General features: G+C 41.0%; 3 long non-coding RNA genes across 3 annotated transcripts in view; all 3 read right to left on the bottom strand.

Annotated features, from left to right (window-relative positions):
- Nucleotides 1-1,736: 1,736 nt before the first annotated feature.
- LOC142600127 (uncharacterized) lies at nucleotides 1,737-14,522 on the bottom strand. The gene is made up of 3 exons (XR_012833581.1): nucleotides 13,440-14,522; nucleotides 3,931-4,058; nucleotides 1,737-2,226 (listed from the first exon to the last, which is right to left on the bottom strand). It is a non-coding gene; the product is annotated as an uncharacterized LOC142600127 (long non-coding RNA).
- Nucleotides 14,523-15,711: 1,189 nt separating this feature from the next.
- LOC142605105 (uncharacterized) overlaps nucleotides 15,712-27,385 on the bottom strand; it is a 140,360-nt gene continuing 128,686 nt past the window's right edge. Inside the window, exon 5 of the long non-coding RNA XR_012838870.1 lies at nucleotides 15,712-16,112. This is a non-coding gene — a long non-coding RNA (uncharacterized LOC142605105). The remainder of the gene's footprint in view (nucleotides 16,113-27,385) is intronic.
- LOC142605106 (uncharacterized) lies at nucleotides 22,458-26,585 on the bottom strand. Its single transcript, XR_012838871.1, has 3 exons — nucleotides 26,501-26,585; nucleotides 25,485-25,526; nucleotides 22,458-22,576 (listed from the first exon to the last, which is right to left on the bottom strand). It is a non-coding gene; the product is annotated as an uncharacterized LOC142605106 (long non-coding RNA).

The following is a 27,385-nucleotide window of genomic DNA, read 5'->3' as shown; positions in this document are numbered from 1 at the left end:
TTCAAAGGAAAGATTAAATGAGCTAAAATATGCATAGCGGGGCTGAGGAACAACTGTAGGTCAGGAGACAGGGAATACAGTAACTGGTAGCCATTCTTAGAGGTGTAAACAAAGGTCTCTCATTGACAGTAAACAGGGAGGAGGAAGAATTTGTCATCTTATTAATATTTTTTGCTTCAATTTTTGCTTGGTACATGGTAGCTTTACCATATCATGGACTGCCAGCAGCAGGAAAGAGAGACAAGCACTGAAAAAATGCCCTCTCCCTTACCAGTGCACTTTGAATTCTGTTTTATAATTCATTTGATTGCCTGCTCTCCTCTCTTACTGCTCTAGGCCAGGTTCATCATTACACGAGGCTAAGGAATCAGTTCTCTCTGAAACCAAGAACATTTCAACAGGGCATGTTCAAAATAATTTATGAACATTTTCAGTATTGCTATTGGATTGCTCCTTCTTCTATGCCTTGTTATTGCAGGACCAAACAGTCTTGGAAATCCTTAGACTCATATCATTTCAATGAAATAGAATCACAATTTCTGAGCATGAAAATTCCTCCTCCCATCTGTTTTGGTTTTTTTCTTTCCTTTTTCTATTGTGTCTTCAGGTGACATGCAGAGAGATCTGAAAACAGACACGCAAATCTCACCTCTCAGGAGAAATACGCCTTGTCCTGGCATCATTTCCCTGTTTAGGTAGATTGCAGCTAATCAGGGACAGCAGAGACTCCAACTGTGCTCTCTGGCAGCACAGAATTAATGCCTAGGACAGTTCTTTCCATATTATTCTCCCCTATCTTCAAATGCTAATTTTTCAACAGACACCTTTGTACTGTTTTCTTTCTGTTAGATTCTTTATTGATTACTAATGATGGTAAACTTTTCCCAGTAAGGATTTTTTTTCTAGCAAATATTTTGAGGATGTCATTCCTGCTGTACCTTTTCTTCCCTCTTACCCTTTACTCACTGGTGTAATTTATATAGCTCCTTCTGTGTTATCTTTAACATCAGAAGGTCAGTATCTAATCTGCCTTTAATCATACAAGTGAATGCTTAGCTCTGGGGAAACTTTTCTTGGAGTATGAAACACTGATATTCTTTCAAGCAATAACATTAACCCTTATCAATATGAAAGAGAAAGAGCAGTTTTGCTAACAAGTGTTTTAAAGTGCTAAGAGCATCTCATCCTTTATGCTCAGTAGCCATTTGACCAAGAACTGGAAGAAATGAAAGAAATACACTGATTTATGGAAGTTACAGCTGTGCAAAACGCACATACTGGGAGTCGCTTCGCCTGCTCTACGCTCTACTCTTTTCATTATGGAAGAGCTCCCTACGCTACCATTTCCTTTCTTTTTCAGATCATAAATTCACTTCCATTCACAATGCAAAAAAGGAGTAACACAAACCAGGATGTGAAAAACTACATTTTAGACCAAAATAAGCCTGTGGAACCTATGACAGGTTGAAAATTTTTAAACTGAACAGCTTTCACTGGAGTTAGCAGCTTGAGTGGTATGAGAAAATTCATGGGAATGTGTTGATTTTGATGAAACTTGCCCATATAAAATTGGTTTTGAGTAAGCTATTATGAGAGTGGAATGTTACATTTCGCATTTTGGCAAAATAAAGCATTCTGGTGGTGTTTGGGGTTTTTTTTAATAGAAACCTCTGTGTGATATATATTTATACTCCTTTGCAATATCAGGCATATATAATAAAATTATATTTCACATTGTGATTTTTTATATTGTCAAAACTGGAGGATTCAAAGATATTGCAAGTGTAGTGATTAGAATACTACATGAGCATGTCTGGGTTTTTAATTGTATTTAGAAATGAAAATAGATGGAATTCCATTTCTTTACAGGATCTGGTAAAACTTTTTTTTCCTTCTTATTGCTTTCCTGGTGAGCAAGCAATCGAATTTTAAAAGGATAATCTTTTTCCAACCTTTGGCTATAGCTAACAATAGTACTTACAGACAGCACTTTGAAAAGTTACAGTATAATTAATGTATCATGAAGTGAACCAAGAGGGCAAAGTTGATATGCAGATATTAATATAGTCCGCTCCTCACATTCCAGAGAAGTTTATATTCTTTCTCAGCGTGTAATTTCCTTATAGAAAAATGCTTTTACCTTCATAGCACTGTCCTCTCTTGAATGCACAAATGACAGCTTTCACATCCTGAAAGACAGTCAGTAGTCTTCCCTGCTGTCATAGCCTGGACATTTGGAGGAGAAAAAGACAAATGCCCAAGTATTTTTCTTTTCTTTTTTTTTTTTTTTTCCAGAGAGAGCGGCCAGCCAACAGCAGCTTCTACATGCAGCTGTTTCCACACACGTAGTACATATTTTTACATCAACTCAGAACCAAAGGCATGAATAAACCTTTTAGTTTCCTAATAACATGTAAACATGCTCAAATCACTTTTGCATTAGATTACTGATTCTCATTCATTTTACTGCCTGAAAACATTTGAGAGTGGCTCAGAGCAGAACATTTTCTTGTTTTTAATTTATTTAATTGTTTGAATGAGCAGACATAAAAAGAAAAGGGCAAATGAGTTTGTTCTCTGAAGGGATGAATGCACTATGAGCTTTCCAGTGGGGCACTCTGTTTTCTCTCTGCAGCAGACACACTTGTGCAATTACAAAATTGCAGAATAAAGTCAAAAATTTAGAAACCACCTTATTTGGGCTCACGATTAAGCTTTCAGGTGCCATTTATTAACACAACCATTTGCCAAATCTGATAATGCACTTGTGAGATGAACCAGTTTCAAAATGCCTATTTTGCCTGTGCGACACCTGGAAGTCAGCAGTCGCATCTGTGATATCCCGCCCTCAAAACTAACACAGCGAGAGTTTTTTCTGCTGGTTCAAATAGTCTCTGCATTCAGCATGGGCACCAGTGTGTGAAGCAGAAGGGACAGAGGGATATGAAAAAGGAGTAAAGAAGTCAAAGCAGAAAAATACTTAATTAGTGTGTGCTGGGGTTTCTCCCCTGCTGGATTCCTCCCCGAAGATTGCGCAGCCAGCCAGAAAGCTCAGCACCACTTGTCCGTATCTCCAGCTGTACTCAGATGGCACGTAGGTACTGCAGTCGAGCTTGGCTATTTGCTAGCTAGACACGTCAGAGGAGATCCTATAGGATCTCCTTCCTGACAGCTGCTTTTCAGAAACGGAGCCAGTCGTAATAACCAGAGCCAGCAGATGCAGTAGCTGCTCAGCACAGCTGAAATTAGGCCACTTGCATTTAAGAGCTTACAAATGGATTTAGTTCTCTAATTTCAGGACCTAAATTTGGGGGAAAAAAAAGTCTAACCGATCATATGATTTTCATTTTTAACCTCTCTGTAGATGTGCAGATCTTTCATTTTCAGTGCTGTGTATACACACTATAATTTCTCCATGTATAAATCAGTTGTCTTCCTATATATAAATTCAGTATTCCCTGATCAGTGTATGTACATAGATACACATGAAAAAACTACCCCACATGCTAGTGCAGCCTCATACATTTCCCTGTTCTTTTATTCAGCAGTATTAGGTTTTTATTTTTTTTATGCAGTCATACTCCTTTGACAGCATGTAGCTGTCATGGTTCTGTCTCACAGGTTTCTATACATCAGAGACCAGCTTTAAAACTGTTTTGACAGGTTAAAAGCTGGGATTTTTCCAGGGACAGGATGGAAAGAAGCAGGAATGTGAGAAGTGAAAAAGAATATTCCCTGACACCCCCTAATCTCCTCAGTGCAGATGGCACTGTCTTTGTCAAGTAGTTTCTGTGCACAACAGCCATTGCAAAAGAGTGAAAGCCTGAATGCTGGAAATAGTCTTCTTGGGAGATACATACATATCTGTATGTACATCTATCCAATATACACAGCCGTGCATGCACAAGTAGACAAACGTGCAAAGATTACCTTCCTTCTTCTTCCTCCCCCATCCATTCACTAAAATTAATTGCTCCCCAAGATGCTGTAGGCCACATATTGTTAATTATTGTCTCTCTCTTCTGCACCTGAGGCATCACACTGGTTTAGAAAACAGCCTGCAAACAGATGGAGAGCTGCTGGAGATGAATCTGCAGGTATGTGAAAAAATGGATACAGACTTTATGATACTGCAGACTCAGATGGTCTATTAATTTTCAATAATATTCTGGAAAAGAAGGACGTCTCTACATGTTTTTAGGCATAATTTGTTTTCAAAAAAGGAGTTAGAAGAGCCAATTACTTTTATGATTTCATCACCATCATTTACATTTAAGGAATATTTATGGGAAAATACGTCAATCACCACTGCACCAGCCTTGCAGTTTCTTAGATGACCCTGCCCCTTGGCAGCCAGCTGCACGTGCACTGTGCCGGGGGGCACCAAGGCTGCGCGTCTTGCAGACCAGACCGACACACCAGCGTGAACTGGATGCTGCACGCAGCCTCTTGCCTGCCGCCTTAATGCCACTGGCTCATCCCCAACATTTAGCCTAACAGTCTGCTTCCGCCAGCATGTTGTCACGGAGAGCCGCAGCAGACGGGGGCAAAGGCGTTTCCTTACGCGCCTAGCCTGCCTCCATCCCACTTGCATGAGGCAATGTCCTGATGCAATCCCAACAAATACATTCCACTCCTTGATCCAATTAGCAAAAAGTCACTGCAGTAGTTGACACCAACTAGTTTTTCGTCTTCAGAGGCTGAGGATCAAAGCTAGCACAGCCATAACGACGAGGCAGGTATGCCTCCAATGGTGCTCAACACTAATGGTGCTCCACGCTGTCCTCTCCTACAAAGGAGGGCACTGCAAAGGCAGACAAAGCACAGGCATCCAGACCTACTAATGCACACTGTGCCTGCTTCAAACCAGGTAAAAGGGTTTTCCTAAGTACTTCAATGTGGCCATTTTTTGCTTAAAAGTACCCAAGAGAGGTATCTGAAAACCAGAAGCTATTCTAATAGAACCATTTTACCCTCTTCTAAGGGAAAACTATTGCTGTACATAGGGAATATTTGCATTTTCTGAACTGGGAAAAAAGCCTTTCAGACTTGGCTGGAAGTTCTGCTCTGCACGTTAGCCAAATTACTTCAGAAAGGCAGTAGAAGAGTTACCAATAGATTTATCATATGACTATTCAAAGGCATCCAGAAATTTTAGCCAAGAAGCAAGAAAACGTGAGTTAATTATACCATGACCAGATCTCTGATCCATACAAGAGTGAGGAAGAGCAGGTGATACTCACATTATAAAGGCCACTCCTTTTTTTCCAGTGTTGACATAGCGCATATTTTGTGGAGCAAAGTCTACTTGGTAGAGATTGGTACACAATTTGTCATGTGTTGTACACAATTTGTCATGCTGTTATATAACTGTGTAAAGGAAACTCTGGAACTTAAACATGGTATAATTTCCTCCAGTACCCAAATGCTGCATATTAGTATTTTGCAATCCAGCAGAGATTTTCAACATCTGCCATCAATTTCTGAAATGCTTGATGTATGCAGAAACAATTGAATGCATAATTCGTTGTATATGCTACCATATATTTAGCTTAGAATACTAACCTACTGTCTCTTTCAAAAAACACATCAAATATAATACGTATGACACTAGGGTCAGCCTATATCACTATCACCTGCCCAGGTTAATAAACAGTATGTTGTTGCATGACCTTGGGATTCGTAATCAAGGATTGGAAGTGAAGGATTCTTAATTTGCCTTTCCTCCTGCTCTGCAGATGGCACAAAATGTGAAAATGTGAAGCCAGTAGGATTAGATGCTTCTCCAGTTCTCTCTCTCACTAAAACTGACTCTGCAGGAGTAGTACCAAGGACCCAGACATTCCATCTGCCCCATGGGTAAGAGATGGAGGTAAAGGTGGTCCTTGGGGAGCTAGCTTCCGCCCGGTGCTGCAGACGAAGAGATGGCTGGCCAGTTACCCATTGGTGGTGCTTAGCCAGAGCACCGCAGACTTCCTAAAAGCAGTGCCACAAATAACATTGACATTTGATCTGAAAAAGACAACCTATTCCAACCCTATTTTAGATTCTTTTCTTTCTGCTCTGAACCGTTCATTTTATTTTGGACAGCAGTTCTTTGGTATAATGCAATTGTCTTTAATAAATTGCTTTTCCCAGCTATCACTCTTATTATACCAAAAATTCAGGGTGATTTGTTCAACCTGTAGCAGGAGTGTAAGACTAAGACTAGCTCTTCTCCATTCTAACAGGAGTCTTTCCTCTGGTAGGAGTGGTTCATTGATGGGGACTGTTGCCTATGGATATATAATAAAGATACCAGTATTCGGATACTGTGACAGATGCGCTTGACCCCTTAACCAGAGGGGTTTAAGGGGTAAAGGTAAAGAGTAAAGAAGTAAAGGCCTGAGCTGTAGCTGGGCCAAGAGCTCCTCTAGTTTCAACCTGTTCTCTGAAAACCCACAAAGATGCAGAACGACGCAGTAAATATCGATACCTCTGAGTTTGGAATATTGATCATGTGATTAACACATAAATAACAGGTGGCTTCTCCAAAACTCATTTATCAAAAAAAAAAGTAGGTTGTGGGTACAAGGAGTCTCACACCTACTTTTTCCATTGCATGTGATTTGACTACAAGCCAACCACTCTATCCCATAAATATGACAGCCTAAGTGAGCCTTCTTTAGGCTCTCCCTGCTAGACAGCAATCTCCCCTTGAGCTAGGATGCCTCTCAAGGTTGCTTCTCAAGGCAGAGAGACCTCTTACCAATAGCAGACTGCTGCGTGAGCCCAATTTGAGCTCGCCCTGAATTGCAACTAGATTGCCTCCAGGTGACTATCCCCTTGAGCAGGGACATCTCTCAAGGTTTGAGAATCTTCACCTGACACTCAGAGATCCTTCCTTGCCTGAGACTGAGACCCCTTATTCCTTGACATCGAGATATTCCTTGCCGCAACAGATCCTCAGTAAGTGACTAATAGCTTGTTAAACTTTGTAAGCTTCGCTAACTCAATTTTAATTTGTATATTTCTTCCATGCAGTAATTAATAAGGTGAACCTTGCCATTAAACTTATTGAACCTTAGTAAACTGCTGTTAAACCTTGTTAAGTTCCATTGAATTTATTGAACTCTGACAAATTATTATTTTACCTAAATAAAACATATTGTTGCTTCTCTCTTTTGAGTGAGCTGCATTCCACTCTTCCATGACAGATGCATACCAGACAATTTAAGGTTTGTAGGCTGGGCTCAGAGCAAACTTGTCCAATGGTCAGGATATATCATAGACTGCTCTCTGGCTCTCAGGCCTTAGGATGTTTCTTCCATTGCTGGTTTTTATGAGGGAAAATCAGAGAAGCTCTATGAAATCAACTCACACTCTCAAAATGGTGCTTTAGTTGTGGGTCGCACAATTAGCCACATCTGCAAAGCAGCACATTTGCTGATTAGTAAATTCTCACCTCCAAGAACCTAGGTTAAATTTTAGTTTAAGCACTTTGGTATACAGAAAAAGCATTGCAGTTGCAAGTTAAAATGCCAGGTACTGCAATGAACATATGAGTAAAGGAAGGCTTTTTCTCTGGAAAAAAAAGGTATGTGGATTTCAGTTTGCAGATGAAAGTTACTTGCTCCAAAATAATTGATCAGTAAGAGATTTAGGTTGGGTTGCTCTTCCAATCTCTTCCCTCCCAAGATATGGCAAATAATTCTGATTACTGAGGAATCATGACGACAAAATTTAGTAAAGCAAATTACTATTACTATTGAAAATTTTATATAGAAACACTTTCAGACTGACTTAGTCTCACTGAAGGGTATTAACATAGCCTAAATTCAAAGGTTCACTTTCCCTGGCTCCCCGTATAGTTAAGGACTAGAGATAGGCTCCTGCAGAGCTTTATTCAGAGTGAGAACCTCACCTGGAATCATCTTCTCCAAAACCATTGAGAGAACCTAACTACTACACAAGTAGCACTGAGTCTGGAGCTTAATGCTAGACAGCATATATACTATGATTTTGCCTCTAGCATCAGTTGCCATTCATCTGGTTGTTGAAGAAGCTGACAGATCTGTATTCTCCTTGCTCTTCTTTCTCCTGCGCCTTAAAAAATATTTGCCATTCTTTCACCCAGTGGCACCTCACCATCCTCTTCATTTCTCAAAGATATCTGCTAACAAGGCTTTCAGACAGCATCATCCCACTGTTAAAAATCCAGCAAATGACATCCATACAGGCCACCCGATTCAAAGTAGTCTTACTTAGCCAGGCTCCCTCCCATAAGCTCCTTTCCAAGCCTGACCCTGAGCCTTGCGTTGCTTAGTAATGTTATGATCTACCCAAGGACTACTTCTGTATGCATGTAAGCCCTGGTACAGTTACATAGGTAAAATATGGTAAGCAGCCTTCCAGTTCTGACAATCAACAATAACAAGGCCTCAGCTGAAGTGCAGGTATTTACAAAACCTTGGATTTTGTAAATAAACATCACAGATTTTGTTGCATGCCTCATATGGATCATATAGGATACACTTCTATAGAAGCCTGCCAATGACTCCAGTGACTGTGCTGAACTCACCAAAGAATGATCAGCCCAATGCAGAAGGGTTAAAATAGAAAGAAAAAGCAAAAAAGAAAAAAGTTCTCTGTCACAGGAATTAGCAAATCAATCTACTGCATTTCTTGGTTGGGGGAGGACATCAGCACTAGCTGGCATCCGCTCCTAGGAGGGGGAAAGAACAAAGTCAATGGCAGAAGGGAGTGAAATGTTTCGACAGAGAGGGAAGACTTGCTCCACCTCAAATGAGAGACACTGCTAAAAGAAAAGGAGAAAGTATGAGAAAAGGCTGTAAGGGATAAAAGAAAGCTAGCATGACGGAAAAGGAAAGCACGCAGGGAGGATAAAGAGAGCTCCATGAAGAAGCAGTTCTGCGGAGGGACCATGCTAAAAGCCAAAACTGGTGCAGCTTTAGCAATGGCACTTTAGGAACAGAGGAGAGAAATGTGACCCAACAGTAGCCAGAGGAGATAAAGCCTGACTGAATGGGTGCACCATGAGTAACAATGTAAGGAAGAGAAGAAAATTTCTCACACGCTCTCCTATAAAAACTGAACTTTTCACAAATCGGCACTGCTGACATAGCTAAAGTACTTACAACACTTGCAAGTAGTGCCTGCACCTGTCAATGAGAGTGATTATTAATTTTGTGTGCATAGGTCATGGAAAAAGTCACATCGTTTCTCTGTGATTTAGTTCCCCATCTGTAAAGCTACCACCTCTGCTTCATTAAAGGCAAAGAGGCAATAAATTGACAAGGAACAATATAATAATAAAGAAGCACAAAGCGGATGATTTAATGGCAACATCAGGCTCAGTTCTGGATCAGAAAAAATGCATGTAAAAAAAGCAGTTAACTGATGTATTTTATAATAAAAATATAAGCAACTTCTAAAACAAATCTGAAAAGGGAACAGGACAATTAAAAATATCAGTATGAAATTGATGTGCACTCTTTGCTGCAGGCAGTCACAGGCTCTGCTTCCCTGTCACCTGCCATCCAGTAAGACTTTTCCCCCTTCTTTACTCTTGCTAATTGTCAGGGTTTAAAGGACACTGAAAAGCACAGGATGGGTTCATTGGAATTGCAAAGTATCGCTGCTTACCATTTGCAGCACGGTACCATTCACCTCTGTTGCCACACCATACTGTGAGGTGGCACCAAAAACCAGACGCCGCAATCCAGAGCTAGGGAATGCTAATCATCCTACATTAGACACAAAATCACGCGGGATTCAAGGTTCACTGTGGTTGAGAACATCTGCTCATGGCCGTAAATGACTCCCAAAAGCAATCTGGGGTGGGCTTTGTGTTTTTGACACGGTCAGCCTCCTTCTGCTGGCCTAGAAGACCTGGGTCAAATTCTTGGCCATTTCTTGCAGCCCCATTTCTTGCAGCCCCTTGCATCTATGTAAACACCTCTTCTGTCCCCTTCCTTCAATGAAAGACACAACTACCAGATCCTTTGAATGCCAGGATGCCACCCACAGTAAACAATGAACACAACCATCTCTTTCTTTGCTTAGCTGCTGATCAGTGAAGTACGATATAAATTACAACTACAGTGCAGAATGCACAGCGGTCTGTCTATGCATAAACACCATCACATAGCTTAGCTAAAGGAAGCACAGGTTGACCTTAAAGTCATGTCCAGACCACCACTTCAGCTTAGGCCACCTCAGAAATTTCTACCTTTCCCCTTCAAAAATGTTTATATTTTACTATCTTCCATAATAATACCACACATTGCGTTCTGTCCTATAGCAAAAAGGAAGCAGAACTGGAAAAGGTACTCAGTCAGCACTACACTGTGGTGCCAAAGCAGGACTAAAGAAGTAACTATGAGGTTGCCAGATCAGAGACTGAGACTGGGGGTGCTGATCGACAGCCGGCTGAACGTGAGCCAGCAGTGTGCCCAGGTGGCCAAGAAGGCCAACAGCATCCTGGCTTGTATCAGACATAGTGTGGCCAGCAGGACTAGGGAAGTGATCGCCCCCCTGTACTTGGCACTGGTGAGACCGCACCTTAAGTGCCGTGTTCAGTTTTGGGACCCTGACTACAAGAAGGACATTGAGGTGCTGGACCGTGTCCAGAGAAGGGCAGCGAAGCTGGTGAAGGGTCTGGAGCACAAGTCTTATGAGGAGCGGCTGAGGGAACTGGGGTTGTTTAGTCTGGAGAACAGGAGGCTGAGGGGAGACCTTATTGCTCTGTACAACTACCTGACAGGAGGTTGTAGCCAGGTGGGGGTTGGTCTCTTCTCCCAACTAACTAGTGATAGCACAAGAAGAAATGCTTTTAAGTTTCACCAGGGGAGGTTTAGATTGGATATTAGGAAAAATTTCTTCACCAAAAGAGTGGTCAGGCATTGGAACAGGCTGCCCAGAGAGGCAGTGGAGTCACCATCCCTGGAGGTGTTCAAAAAACGCGTAGACATGGCACTTCGGGACTTGGTTTAGTAGACGTGGTGGTGTTGGGTCGATGGTTGGACTTGATGATCTTAGAAGTCTTTTCCAACCTTAAAGATTCTATGATTCTATGATTAAGTTACTTTGCATTTGGTATAGGTCTGTAGTCCTGCTCGTATTGAAATCAACAGCAAGCCTGCAGTTAATTGCAACAAAAGATGTATTTTCGGGAGCAATCATAAAGAGGTAGGCAGGATTATCTAATGGCATGTATGTATTTTACTAAACGTGTTACTTGTCAAGCTAATTAGTTACCCTGTAAATGAAAAGGTCAACCCTGCATAATATTTGCATCTCATTCTTTCTGAGTCAAATTTCCTGTGCGTGGTAGGTGGAAAGAAATAAATTCTACTGAAATTTTGAACGGCAGACAGGAACGCTTTGGCAGGCAGAGAAAAATGAGAAAAAAAGCTGTTTAAGGCTGATCTGAAGCTAAGAACGTGGAACAGGTCCATCAGGAAGATACCAATCCCATGGCCACCAGCTCCACATGTACAATTTGTTTTGAATAGCTCTGCAGCCAGGCAATACACTGAGCCTGTCAGTCACACTTTTTTTGGGCTGCTTTTGCTGCCCTTTACTAATCCACATATGTAAGCCGAGAGCCAAGGCTCATGAAACCACTCCACCACACCAAACCTGTACTTTTGACCCCAAATTGCCATTCTCTAGAGAAGACTTACCTGACATCCCACACTGCTGTGTGCACACTCCAGCTGTGTGCATATTTCCCCCAATTTCCACAGCTGGAGGCACAGTCCAGCACAGTACAACTATTCCACACCTGCAGCGCACTAATTTTGCAGCTCTCAGAGCCTTGCACATCTACAACAGCCTGGATCCCCTTTTCTTTTCCAACACCCTTGTCATTTATGTATATCTGAAGTATGCAAACACAAGTATGAAGTATGACACAAAAACAAATGCTTGAAAGGTATTGACGAAGCCATTATAAAGAGGTTAAAGAAGCAGCAGCAGCAGCAGCTTTCTTGGGAAATATCAAACAGAAACAAAGAGAACATTTCAGTATGTGTAGCCATGGAAAAATCAACGGGGCAATCAGCAGATTAACTAGGAACTTTTGGATTTATTTTTTTTTTCTTTTTTAATGAAACAGCAGGTTTCATGTTTCAGCCTGTAAACATTCTATGCCAGGAGAGGATCTTCAGAGGCTCTTTACCCTTGCTAAAGGGCTTTACTTAATGGGGTGTTACATGAAAAAGCGTATCTGTCTTTCAGGAGAATGTGCCCTGCGGGCTCACTGAAACAGTGGCAACAACTAGAGGAAAAGAAAACCACGATCTGAAATATATCTTAGCTAATACAGGTTTAAATATATACAAGTTACTCTGCCAGGACTGAAAACTCTGGCGTAATAAATCTCTCTGCAACCTGTGCACACAAAGGAGGTGGCAGGGGACCTCGCTCCCTTTCAGCAAGAAGCCACATCTTCCAGGCAGTGTATCCTGCTCTCAAAGGCTTATGTCCTGCTTGCAAAAGCCACCCAAGCCAGGTCTGAGCTTGCTCTCCAGCCAGGCTCCCCGCTGCAGGCAGCCAGAGCAGCACGGGGCTTGGCACGCATCCCCTTGCCCATGGTCTGACCTTCCGCAACACTTCAACGGTGACTGATACATGAGCTGGGAATTTAAGGCCACTATAGGTATATCGCAAAGAATTGTGTCATACTTCAAATGACAGATGATTTGAAATATCTGAGTTATGGTAGACTATTTCCTTTGTGAGCCAGGATAAGAATTTTGCAGCCTGTTTTTCTGGGCTATATATGAGTGCTGGCCTATACATAAGAGGAGCAAACGGATTGCTTAAGACACAATATAAAGAAAGTTTAGCTGATGGCTTGTATTTTGAGACCCTTCATTCCCCAAATATTTGAACCAAAGCTTTAAATTCGGATGTACTTAAGACTTCTTTTTTTTCTGGGGCATATACGAGCTTATGGCCAGGAAGCACTAGGAATCAGCTAGTCCATTATAAATGAAGTGAACACATATTCGGATATAGGCCTCAGAGGAGACCCCCCTACATCTTCATTCTGGCAGGATTTTCCTGAATCCCAATAGCAATGAATGCAGCACTCAGGTTCACATTCCTCTACTCATGGGACATTTGAGAATAGCTTCCTTCTGGCGCCAAGTCACTCATCCTACCTGTCAGAAGTGATAATTACTCCTCTGTATTATCTGAACTCAATTATCTACAAAGGAAAAAACAAAATTTCCCGGTTTTACTCATAACACTCACACAAGAGTATCTGTTTTGTATGTAACTGTAGAAATACTTTAGGAGCTATCATCAAAACCCCCACAATATGTACAATCGTGGAATTAATCTGAAAAGGTTTTGGTTTTTGGAAGGAAAACATTCTGTGTCAGTATTAGCATTTTATGAGCAATATGGAAATTGCCAGTGTTTACCTTGAGGGCCCAAGTACCTTTAAACCCAAATTCCCTTTGAGGCCAGAGACTAGCAGTTCCATTTTGTAGCGCTTCTACTGGGAAGAGGAGTGTTTGGCTCTGTGCTGCGCTATTTCCACCGCATGAGCCCCAACTGTCCTAGTCTTGGGTTGCTTTTTGTCCAATCTTTAACATACAACTTGATGTAGAAAGAGAAAGCCTGAACAGTGATGCAGACTTATTCTTAAAATAAATGATCCCTTAATCAAAATTGGATGACTAACAAGCATAAAATTGTGGCTCTAATACCACATATAATCGTTTATCTCATTGCAAAGAGGCATACATCATTTGCATTGTGTTCCAGTAGTGTTTTATACCCACTTTACCATAATCTAAATGAGCATGCACAGCACAAACAAATGGAGATTCTACCCCATCTTATGCATTTGCCTGGGGAGTATGATGTTGTTTGTTGTGGGTGCTTTTAAAAATTGTGTGGCTATAAATAAACATGTTAAAATGTAAAGACAATGCAGTGGGCAAGCACACTGCCTGAGCAGTTGTAATTGTGAGATAAATTTTCCATAAAGAGGGATTTTTTAATTATTTTTTTTTCTGGACAGCAATTTTAATAAAGTATATTTGAAACTTATATGAGCTATAGAATAAGTTCACTGAAGAAAATTTAAACCTGTGGATAGATCAGCTCAGCATGTGGGTATTGCCAACCACATTTTCAGCTCAAAATATGTATTTTCTTCTGCCCACTTCTCATTATCTGGGATTTACTTAGCAGTCCAAGCCAAAGACTCAGCTTCAAACAACCTTAAAAACTTATAAAAATGGCAATCATTAAAGTATGTATTTCTTTCCTTGAAATTACTTCTGCACAAAGGCTGTAAGAAGCTTTCGCATCTCCATCATCTGCAGCATCCCTCCTATACCCAAAACCACCACAGCTGTGAAGTTCAATAATGCGTAGTCCTTCAGAGAGAGCAAGTATGGCTTCATATGACAGTATTTGCAAGAGTCGATTCCCAGCTTCCACGTAGGACTTCACATCTTTTTCTGACCTTGCAGATCTGTGAGAAACTGGCACTGAAAACTGAAATTTTTATAAGAGAGAAGCTGGTCTTCTACTTAATTTTAGAGAGCTTTATGTCTTTTTCCCTCTTAACAGGGATAACTCACTCGGCACAACTAATCTTACAGTACAGAACTATGAGTCTTTACAAGCAAAAAGATACGAGAGCTAAAATACACTTGTATATTCTTAAAATCGTTTATCTGTGACATATGTGGCGTGAAGATGAAAATGTGATATGGTCTAAAGGTTTTATTGCTACTTCACTTGGACTGACTTGCATTACTCATTGCTTGATTCACCATTTGTGCAACATGCTTTTCTGATTCTGCCCACAACCTAAAGCTACCATCCAAAAACCCAAGGAGCACTACGAGCTTGACACAGATTAACCTCAAAAGTAAACTACAGCTACATTAAAGAACTGTCAAGTTCTACCTGAAGATTATTTGCTCAAAGAATGGGAACATGACAGAGATGCTAGGAGGATGAATGATCCTCAGCAAAAATAAAACGGATAGATAGATGTATACTCTGCACAGCACATTAAAACCTTTGGAGCTCAGCACAATATTGTCCATCTTTTGCCATCAGTCTATCTTGTATGTATTTAGCACTTCTAAGAATAACTGTATGACATGTAGATATAAGGTAGAAGTATGTTTATATGAGAAATTAAGTATTCTATTTTATTAATCTTGGTAAGCATTGCGTAGATGGTTTATTACCTATATGTCCAGCTCTTCTTATTGACTGACATTCAGCATTCTACTGCTGGGGGTGTGGTTAATTGCATCCCTCTACTACTTTAGATTAAATGAAGCAGTCATGCTTTCCTAGCAGCATAGTATTAAAACCATTATTTTGTCTTTACACAGCCATATTTGTGCAGTCGTTCCTTTTTTTTTTTAAAAAAAAATCAGCTCTCTTTCCAGTAACCCCGTTCTTGTATACCAAAGAGCAGTGTTCAGCTTTGACCTCAGCTGACCTTCTGCCTCATTTGTTTCATCTCTTCTTATAAAGCATTTTCCTTCAGCTTACATGCTTTATCTTTTTCTCCTAAATTCACTTAAAATTCATTTCACCAGCCGTCCGTGTTTATCTCGGCCTGGCTTTTTAGAGTCATCTATTTTGTGGCATAGTTTCAAGAGGCTCTTATGTCCAGGCAAAATATGTCCTTTAGTTTACTTTTCTCTAGCTATTCAGGACTGTCCACACAGAAATCTTGCTCATTCATCAAGTTTGATCGCTTGGTCTTTAAACAGCAGAGATTGCTCTTTCCGTATTACACATTCCATAGACCTCTCTTCAACCTTCTCCCAAAAATATGGAAACATCACTACTGTCTGTCTTTTGATGTTTCTCTAGCTGTTAACAAGATGTGAAAAAAAAAAGAGATTCTAAAGGCTTTTCTTACTTTAACTTAATGATTCCTCTGGAATTTGGGAATGTTATTCATCTAGATCAGGTGCCTTGTCAAACTTTAATGGTTCCATGTACTTAACTGTGTGCTCTGGCATAATCATAAAGCCTTTAATATTTTCTGTGGGGAAATATATTCTCGTCTTCCAGATGTGACCTTCAGCTTATTTTCAGAAATGTCTATACTATGGAAGAGAAAACACAAGGAGTTCTCTGAAATAAATTCTTTACTAACAATAGTTCTCATTCATGTTGCTTTATGACCTTGCAAGCTAGATTTGACAGATAACTCTGTACATATTATATGCTTTTAAAACCATTTCTTTTTACCATATTAATGGCATTAATTAGCATTCTTATTACCAACATTAAAGTCTAAATTTTGCTTATCATCAATTTATCATCAATATCTTCAGCCTTCCTTGCAGCTACAAGAGCTCTCCCTTTTTCATGTGAAGCATTTTCTTCCTCCATAAGTGATTTTATTGAACTTGAGGTAAACCCTGGGTTATCTGATCCAACCAATCTAGCTTACATTTGACATTCACATACTTTTCACACATGTAAGCATATACTTTCATAGCTCTTACCTTCTGCAACAGAACATTGCACAGAACAGAACCATCTGTAGCCATTCATAATGACACATACAGAAAGGGGGAAATTCTAAATTTGCTTCACACTACCAGACTTGTGCCTGTGATATTGGGTATTATAAGACAGAGGCAACAGTTTTCAGGCCTAGCAGCACTTCCGAGCAGTGCTGCTAGTGGTGCAGAGCCCTGGAGTAAGAGGATGTGTAGCACACATGCCCTGCTCAGCCCGCTCATTCATGTTGTGCAACTGACAACTCTGAAACTCTTTTCTGTAGACAGAGCTTGAAGATGCTGCCAGGGCCAATGTATATATGTATGATATTACACACACAAGAAAATCTCAACGTTTCAATTCAGATTTTTTCCACGCTGTCCAGGTACCAAGTGCCTGTCTGGTGCTCCCGAACGTAGGTTACAGCTTGTTGATTTAACTATTATTAGTTCTGTATCATTTCCCTATATGTTCCCTGACAAATGTTTTCTGCATATGCGGAAAAAGACCAGGTAGGTGTATATATGTATCTGTGCGGTGTACAGGAGCTGGAGAAACTAACTACACTGCCAACAATAATTAGATACTGCCCAAATACACAAGGAGGCAGTCGCTACTGTGAATGTCTTACCACATGACACATCACACCACCAGGCAAGCATTTGACTATTTAAATTAAAATGCATACACTTATATTTATATCTTTGCTAGATAACTATTTTTGCATGGCTTTCTCCACAGTTAGATCATTATCCAAGCAGTAGCAGGTCCTTGTTTAAGACTGCTGCAGTGCAAGATTGTTCTTTCCAGGCAGTGCCATTCAGTGAGCCTACGCCAGTTTGCACTGATCCCACTTGCACTCCACGTGCTCTCACCCTCCTTGCGTGGCTTTTACTGCTATTGTGCCTTTCATCTACAGGACAGTCCCTTTCATGTACTGTCATCCCCACCTTTTTCCTTAGAAGAATATTTCACTTTATTGCTTCTATATTTCAAGCTGGCAGCTCTCCCCACTTGCTTTGTCTAACTGGCTCTTAAAACCTTTTTCACAATGAAGCAATTAATTAAATTATTTTGATCAATTTCCAAAATTTTCTAAAGGAAATGCATAATGCAGAAGTTTGCATTATAATTTTCTTAGGTATTTCATTTATGTGACTTTGGAGCTTTTTTGCATTTATTGGGACAGAGATAAAGAAGCAAGCTTGGATCTGTAGGGTAGCTGGTTACAGAAACCGTTTCCAAAGGGAGAGTCCTTAATATCGGTCTCTGCTACAACTGTTGCCATACATGATCCACCACCCATGTAGTAGAAAGTAACTAAATTGTCGTTGAAGCACAGACTAGAGTCTTCCATACTCATGGAAGTGGCCTAATGGCTACGCTGCAAAATCAGGGTTACTCTTGCTCCTACTCCCTAGCTCACTGGATCTTTAAATTTTCTATATCATCTGCCATATCTTCCAGGGCAGAGTTTGAAAGTACTTATCCTCCCCAGCAGCCTATATACTGGGGAACTTTCCAGGTCAGATTGAACTTGTATTAACAGAAAAAAAGACAAAACAAGATTTCCTCTTGAAAGGGAGCTGAGGAGGAGGTGAGAGGAATCACCACCTACTTCTTCTCTGGTTCTCTTTTAAAAGAAAAGATTGATTCTTGTTCTATCTGGTTTTCTGTGAAGAAGAGGATTAAGTGCCTAATTTCAGGGCTATAAATCATGTGTGGAGAGAAATGCACAGTTAAGCACCTAAGCTTCTGAGAGGGTGGGGATTTAAAACACGAGAAAGTCCTCGGGGCTTTGGTATTGCTACCTCAGACGGCTCACTACTTGGGGTTGTGCATGCCATCACGAATCACAATCTTTCTTTTACATCGTGTAGGAAACCTACGACTCCAACTCAAGGCTATAGATTCTGCCATGAGTCTCCAAGTATTAAGTAGTATCAAAGTCCTTGTTTGACCAGAGCTTAAATGTCTATAACTTATAAATAACACTTGTTTACTTTTTACACATATAACATGGTTTTGATCATCCAGACACAATATGTTTCAACATCTGGAGCAGATCACATGGCCCTGGTGAGGCCACATCTGGAGTGCTGTGTCCAGTTCTGGGCTCCCCAGTTCAAGAACAACAGGGAACTACTGGAGAGAGTCCAGCAGAGGGCTACAAGGATGATGAGGGGACTGGAGCATCTCTCGTATGAGGAAAGGCTGAGAGCTGGGTCTGTTTGGCCTGGAGAAGAGAAGACTGAGAGGGGATCTGATCAATACTTATAAATATCTAAAGGGTGAATGTTAAGAGGAAGGGGCCATACTCTTCTCAGTGGTGCTGAGAGACAGGACAAGGGGCAATGAGCACAACCTGGAACACAGGAAGTTCCATCTGAACATGAGGAAAAAGTTCTTAACTGTGAGGGTGACCAAGCACTGGAACAGTCTGCCCAGGGAGGTTGTGGAATCTCCTTCTCTGGAGATGTTCAAAACCTGCCTGGACACAATCCTGTGCAACTTGCTCTAGGTGATCCTGCTTTAGCAGGGGGGTTGGACTAGATGATCTCCAAAGGTCCCTTCCAACCCCTACCAATCTGTGAATCTGTGAATGATACGCATGCAGGTATGTGCACACCAGCATTGTCAGGCAACCTATTGATGCAGTGTATTGAAATCCTTAATGTACCAAAGGGCACCAGACTTAGTAGGTGCTGACACCATTGATGTGTGCCTTACCTTACCGCTCTTGTGCCTTACCATCCCATGTATGGCACATCATAAGTCATGCCTTGATCTGTTCTGTGTTTCGTGGCCTTGCTATAGCTCTGAATTTCTCTTCTGCTCATCCACTGGTCCCCTCACCACATCCAGGCTAGTGCTATTTGCATGATCTCACTGCTGTAGCAGGGGGCAGGGTACAGGAGCAGAGCAGAGCTGCTGGATGCACAGGGATGGTTGGAAGTTGTAGGTCCTGCAAGAACAGCACATTGTCCAGGGTCTATATTTCAGAAGGAGTGGAGGGAAATGGAAGGTTTCAAGGTTCCTGGCATCCTTATGCTGCCACTTGCAATATGATTTAGAGGTGTCTCTCTCCTCTCCCTAGCCGGATGCACCATCAGCTCCATAGTCAGCAAGACAGAGTGAGATGATAACTCTCCCCCTCCCACAGCCCCTCAAAACCCGGAGAAGCTTTGCCCCAAGACCCTAATGGTTTCTCCACACCTTTTGCTTTCATTGTATCAGCATCATGAAAGATTCAAATCATTTCACCAACTCTGAGCACAAACAGGCACTGCCATCATCTGATTCAGCATTTATCTGTCAAACAGCCTGGCTTTATGCAAAAAGTTGAGAGGCTGAAGCTAATGAAGCCCTAATCCTAAAACTAAAGACAATAAAGCAATCAGCTGATGGAAATAAAAATAGGATATATTTTAGAGGATACATACATACACATACAACTGGCAGAAATATTTAGTCAAAATGTGCCTGCCATAAAGTCCTTGTCTCAAAATTATAGGAATTATTTGGATTTCTGAAGATAGTACTTCTTTCAAACTCACAGTTTAAATGAAGACACACAGAGTAGAGTAAAGAAATACTAAAATTACAGTTGTACTTTCTTCCTGGGGCAAGAAAAATGAAGATGCGATGAAAAAAATAATGAGAGAAAACAGTGCCTAACAGAAAGAGAAACTGTCAGCTGGGGTTACCTCCTCATACACTGAAAAGTCAGTCACTCTGAGAGCCAGACACTGGTCCTGAAACCTAGCTCTGAACTTTGACAACCTGTGCTAATAAAGTTATTGAGCGATCATGTCCATTTTCTGTTAACTTTTGTTTGCATGTTTCATTTGCTAAAAAGGTAATTTTAGCTTCTAGAACAGGCATTCTAAGTGAAACTCAGAACTCTGACCCAGAAAGATCACATAAATGGGATTTTTCTCTGTCACCTCTTTATGCTTTTGATTATTCTTGACATTGTATAATCTTAAGTTATAAATAGGAAGCATTTTGAAAATTACATAATATCTTGAGTCTAACAAGAGAATACCAGAGCTGGAAAATATGCTTAAGAAATCAAGTTTACATGGCAAACTCAAGATGAAAAATTACACTGGGCTTCAATGCAATGGAATTTAACTCTTTTACAAAAAATGTGAATTGTGAGCTCAAGCTGAAAGCTACAATTGAAATGTAAACATTCCTTATTGAAAGCAAGATGCCATATGAATAACAACAACTACAAAAGCTGAAGACTTGTGGCACTACTGTATAGAGCAGTGATGATTTTTCACCCTTTCAAGTGGATCTAATTCAGAGGATGTCCCCCAGCTAACCCAAACATTCAAAGTCCATGCATTTGTTCCTCCAGCAGAGCATAAATTTGTTTTGGAATATTCTAGCTGAATTGATTTCTTTTTCTTTCTCCCTTCTACCCCATATATATTCTTCCTATCTATTTTTAGGTTTCCTATGTCTAAGCTCTGCACAGGTACAAGGACTGGTACTGCTGAATACGTGACAAGCTTCCCAGATTCTCATAAATTGCTAAAAATCAAAATCAATTCTTTCTTTTCTGTGCTTGGACCTAAAGAAGAGAACAATTTCTGATTTAGTTTGTACAGATACCTTTACTAACTATATCAATAACTACAAATTCACCCCAGACTATGTGGAACAGAATTTGGCTCCTAGAATGTGCCTGGGGGCATTTCCTGGGCTCAGCATAACTCTACATCACCCCTGCAGGAGGCCCTGGAGATGCTCACCAACAACTCCTCCAGAGTCTGGGATGGCCAAGGAGAGAACAAACCCAAGGGAATGGCAGTTCAAAGGCTCCCTTTAGAGTTAATGGGAAAAGAAATGTTCCTCCAGAAATGGATTCAGAGCACCTGCATGACACTACTCCTCTTAATATTCTTTCAAAAGAACTCCATTGGCAGAGTTCCAGTACCGGAAGGGGCCTACGGGAAAGCTGGAGAGGGCATGGAGTGACAGGACAAGGGGTAATGGCTTTAAACTCAAAGAGGGTCGATTTAGATGAGATATAATGAAGAAATTCTTTACTGTGAGGGTGGTGAGACACTGGAACAGGTTGCCCAGAGAAGCTGTGGATGCCCCATCCCTGGAAGTGTTTAAGACCAGGTTGGATAGGGCTTTGGGCAACGAGGTCTAGTGGAGGGTGTCCCTGCCCATGGCACAGGGGTTGGAACTAGGTGATCTTTAGAGTCCCTTCCAACCCAAACCATTCTGTGATTCTATGATTTGAAGTTTAAGAGTTACCTGTCTACTTAAAAGCTATCTTTATTTTTCTTCCAAATGTGGCTGATCTGTTCCAGGTGCATACAAATTCTCCTCATTTCTGTTTTGTCACTTGATGTAAAACTAGAAAATTGTCCCTCCCTTCAATCAAGAAAATTATAATCAATATTATTGTAATCCAACTCTTACATGCAATGATGAACCTTCTATCTGTCTCAATGAATAAAAATTTGAACTGAGGCTGAGCTCAGCATTTTCTGAGTTTCTGAAAAGGATGTGGGACTTTCCTTTTCACTTTTAAGCTGTGAATTATGGACCAACTAATTGCTTGGCAACAGCTGAAGGTCTGAAATTATAAACAGTGAATTATCTTCTTGCTTTTGTTATTAAAAAAAACCCCAACAAACCAACTTTTGGAGATAATAAAAAAATAACATAATCAGTAAGAAGTCCATATAACTTGAGATTCATATTTTCTTTTTTTTTTTTTTTTATCTTTGTCAGCTTTTAAATGTACATTTCCTGGACTTGATTGCATTAATTCAGTTTTAGAAAAGATGCTCATGTTGGACTTGCCTCCATACAAATGTACCAAAATTTTACATTAACTGCAGTAATCAGAAGTTACGAGAAAGTTGTGTGTACCTACCTACAGAGAAGGTGAATTCCCACAACCCCAAAATTCTTAAATGAAAGGTCACTTTTTAGGGGGAAAAAAAATATGTCCTGGCATGATCCATATTGCTTCTGAATGTCTTGACTGCATCCAAAGTGATACTCCTTTTTTGAAGAGTTTTAGCACCTGTAACAAGTAATATTTATAAGAAGTGAAAAGTAGGTCTTGAGAAAATCAAGCTGACATTTAAAGAGCTACATTTGGTGCAACTCAAATTTACTGCAGCTGCAGTATAAATAATCTGAGCACTGCCAAAGATGAGCTACTTATGCCTGTATACACACAGAACAATTTAACATTTAATTTCAAATAAAGAATAGTTTTATGGCTGATCAGGGCACTACATACAATCTCAAGCATAACAAAGCCATGAAATCTGATGGAACTTGCATCACAAAGAGTCCAAGAACACGCCAATTTCTTCAAAACTACTCTGCAGTCCTCTGCCTTGAATCCAGCTGTAATGTAGGAATTTGGTGTAATTCCTATTTAATTATGTTGAATGAAGTTGCAGATAAAATTTATACAAAGGAGGGTATTCAGGGCTCTCCACAGCACTTTATATTTTTGATAGTGCTGGGGGAACACAGGCAAAGAGGTGACTGGAATTTTTAGATCAACAATTGTTACAGAAAATACCTCCATGATAGCTTTTCACCAGATATTGCACAGCAAGGTATCTGTACTGATTGTGACAGGAAAGCAGTGGGTACAAAAGCCCACAGATGTTCAGCTCCTCTGTGGGTTTGGAAGGGTTGTGGCCAGCACTGCGACCACCCCAGAGATGACACGGGAGCCACATCGCTCACAGGGACCAGGAGGCTTCATCCTGCCCCATGTTGAAGCCAGTTGCTTTGGCTCAATGAGACATGGGAAGGAGGGGAATGAGACATTTATGACTCAGTTGGGCCAAGCCAATATTGGAAGATTTTCATGGTTAGGGCATACTGGATTTAAGGACGGATCTCCTCTTAAGCTTGCACTTTGGACTCAGGTTTTTTACTATCTCAAAGTCAAATTTTACAAGATTTTTTTGGAGCATGGAGTTTAAGGAAACATTTATGCTACTACAAGTGAAGGTATGAGGGAAATAATGGTGTGCTGATTCTTTAAAAAATGGCATTAGTTACATTGGTGCTTGCTTTATCTACATTTCAGTGCTGTCTCACAAACACCTGCAAGCATGGGCTCTAGCTTCATAGGCTATAGAATAATGATAGAAATGAAAAAAAGATAACTGCTGACAATTCTTTATTCAGATGTGGTGTCTCATCATAAAAATCACAGTTCCTATTTTCAAGCTTTAAAATTATATAATTCAGATGGTATTTTCAGATGTCTTTGTCCCTCTTGCCTAAAAAATTTGGTGGCCTTCTATGATGGGGTTACAACATTGGTGGATAAGGGAAGAGCGACAGACGTCATCTACCTGGACTTGTGCAAGGCATTTGACACTGTCCTGCACAACATCCTTGTCTCTAAATTGGAGAGACATGGATTCGATGGATGGACCTTTTGGTGGATAAGGAATTGGCTGGATGGTTGCACTCAAAGAGTTGTGGTCAATGGCTCAATGTCCAAGTAGAGATCAGCGATGAGTGGTGTTCCTCAGGGGTCAGTACTGGGACCAGCACTGTTCAACATCTTTGTTGGCAACACAGACAGTGGGATCAAATGCACCCTCAGCAAATTTACCGATGACACCAAGCTGTGTGGTGTGGTCGACATGCTGGAGGGAAGGGATGCCATCCAGAGGGACCTTGACAGGCTTGAGAGGTGGGCCCATGCAAACTGCATGAAGTTCCACCATCCCTGGAGGTGTTTAAAGCCAGGTTGGATGAGGCTTTGGGCAACCTGATCTAGTGGAGGTTGCCCCTGAGCCTGGCAGGGGTGTTGGAACTAGGTGATCCTTAAGGTCCCTTCTAACCCAAACCAGTGTATGATTCTATGATTTGAAGTTCAACAAGGCCAAGTGCAAGGTCCTGCACGTGGGTTGGTGCAATCCCAAGCACAAATACAGGCTGGGCAGAGAATGGATTCTCCCTGAGGACAAGGACTTGAGGGTGTTGATTGATGAAAACCTCAACATGAGCCGGCAGTGCACGCTTGCAGCCCAGAAAGCCAACCGTGTCCTGAGCTGCATCAAAAACAATGTGACCAGCAGGTCGAGGGAGGCGATCCTGCCCCTCTACTCCACTCTTGTGAGACCCCACCTGGAGTACCGCATCCAGCTCTGGGGGTCCCAGTACAAGAAGGACATCAAGCTGTTGGAGAGAGTCCAGAGGAGGGTCATGAAGTTGATCAGAGGGATGGAGCGACTCTCCTGTGAAGACAGGCTGCGAGAGTTGGGATTGTTCAGCCTGGAGAAGACTCCAGGGGGATCTAATTGTGGCCTTCCAGTACCTGAAGGGGGAGTACAGGAAAGATGGTGAGGGACTGTTGATCAGGGAGTGTAGTGATAGGACAAGGGGTAATGGCTTTAAGCTGAAGGAGGGTCAATTTAGATGAGATGTTAGAAAGAAATTCTTTACTGTGAGAGTGGTGAGGCACTGGAACAGGTTGCCCAGAGAGGTTGTGGATGCCCCATCCCTGGAAGTGTTCAAGACCAGGTTGAATGAGGCTTTGGGCAACGTAGTCTAGTGGAGGGTGTCCCTGCCCATGGCAGGGGGCTTGGAACTAGATGCTCTTTAAGGTCCCTTCCAACCCAAACCATTCTATGATTCTATGATTCTCTTCCTTTTTTGCTTTTGCACATCAATTCTTAAACTCTTAGAGTTGCCTTAGCATTTTAATGGCATATGAATAACATCCAGATTGTTGTAATGTATTTGGTTTCATTGGCAGTTACTCTAAATATTTAAAGAAATACTGGGCATGCTTGGAAGAGTTCCTGAATTATAAAAAAGTATTACATGTGTGTTAACATCAAAGAGCATTTTTTCTTAAAATCTGTAATTTGTAATTAACTCCCTTTGAAATCTTTGGATCATCTCATGAAGTAATAGAAAGTCTATGTTAGATTTAGAAGACTAACCATGCACTCAAAGTACAATTTAATCCATATTCAGGGTGATCACTGCAAAAACAGAGTCAGACTTTAAACTGTTCATTGCAACCATTTCAGGTTTTGTAGGAATGTCATAATCTAAAACCAAGCCGCTTTGTAAATTTATAATTGAAGCCACAATTAAGAGTGTCTGATAGATTTAGGGAAAAATATGACATTACATTACACAAATGCCCTTAACCTTGCCATGCAGAGATGATATTTAATACCTATATTTAAATATCCTACTAGGATCAATTGGATTCCTAAAAAAAAGTGTTCCTTCTTTATGGCATCCTACAGAGAAAAGATAAAGTTGCTAAAGTACCGCACCTATGCATTCCTTCTGCTTGCTCAGAACAACAGCTGCACATACCTGTGGGCATAATTTTGCAGGTAGGACATTAACCAATATATCTGTCAGTCAGGAAGACATATAAATGACTTAAGTTGCACCTGTAATTTAATGTGCCTACAAAGTGGAGGCCAAAAAAAAAAGACACATGCTGCAATTAAAAAACCTATCCCTTCTGGTAGGTCTGACGCAACTCTGATCTCTCATGCTATATGACAACCCTGTCATTAGTGCGACTACACTGAATTTGAAGGGGCTGTTCTTGACTTGACATCATTGTGGAAGTCAGAATCAGGCCCAGAGATGCTCAGATCATCAGATGGATGCCACAAATGTGATGGCTTGCCCGGCCTCATTCCCAACAGCATGTGTCGCACCCACTGTCAATGGCAGTCTTTGGAAAACGAGCTTCACTCTTCATGCCTGGTTTAACAAAAGAAAGAAAGCAGCCAACATCAAGGCATAGCTGACCTCCCATGCTCTAGTTTTATGATGTCTCAAAATGGAGCCAAGGCTACAGGACCAGCATGAGGGGGCAATTTAATGCAGTGACCTGTTCTGAGGTTCGTCTGAACTGGAAAGAGGAGGCTGTCATGGTCATCATAAACTTAATGGCGCAAATGCAAAGTCTGCACCTGTCTGCACTCACCCAGTGTGATTCCCTGCAGGAAATCAGCTGAAGATAGTTCCATGCCTATATAGTGCAAGAAGCAGAACATCATCTGTTCCCACCTGGAAATGAAAAAGAGCAATCTGGGGTCTGAAATGGGTCTGTGGCTTCAAGGCTGTTTCTGTACTGTGCTGGCCCATCAGATTTGCTCCTCTTCTACCAGGGCTCCAGATCCCAACATTAATCTTGTTCATAAAAACATGGACAGAAATATGTACAGTGGAGAGTGATCTTCTGTGTAATTTGCTTTTGTTTGTTTGTTTATGGGACAGTTATTCCCTCATTCTGTTTTCACACATTTGAGAAAATATACAGTATTTTCAGCTCTGTAACTTCTTGAAACAATGCATTCAACTGCTACAACTCGAGCCAAAGGGCAAAACATTTATACTATATGGGGCTCATTCTATTTGAGACAGAGACTGCCAGATATAGCTATGACTGAAGGAAAGGCTCCTGAGTTGCTCTGCCTTGCTGGTATCAGAAAATGTTAAACTGGTTGATTTTTGCTGCCGTACGCTAAGTAACATAATTAAAGGAGCCCTCTTCTGTCATACTGTAAGTGTGCTAATATCTTCTCTGTTATTCAGGTGTGAGATATGTTTATCTCTGAGGTGCAGGAAACACTATAAGCCATATTTTAAAGGTGTTCAGGAAGGACTATAAGCCATACTTTAAAGGTGGGATAATCTTTAATGTCGGGGGTAGAGAAAGACTTGCTCAAGGTAGAAAATTATGTCTGCATCGAAGTCACAGCTGCTCTGCACACTGGCTACATGTAGATAGGGCAGAAGAGGAAGGGAACTTTTATGCTCCTGACACCAGCAATGCAGATATGCTGTCCAAATAAGCACATCTTCTAAT

The sequence above is a fragment of the Balearica regulorum genome, chromosome 1 (assembly GCF_011004875.1).
Source record: "Balearica regulorum gibbericeps isolate bBalReg1 chromosome 1, bBalReg1.pri, whole genome shotgun sequence".
NCBI lineage: Eukaryota > Metazoa > Chordata > Aves > Gruiformes > Gruidae > Balearica > Balearica regulorum.
This window is presented reverse-complemented; position numbering and strand designations above follow the sequence as displayed.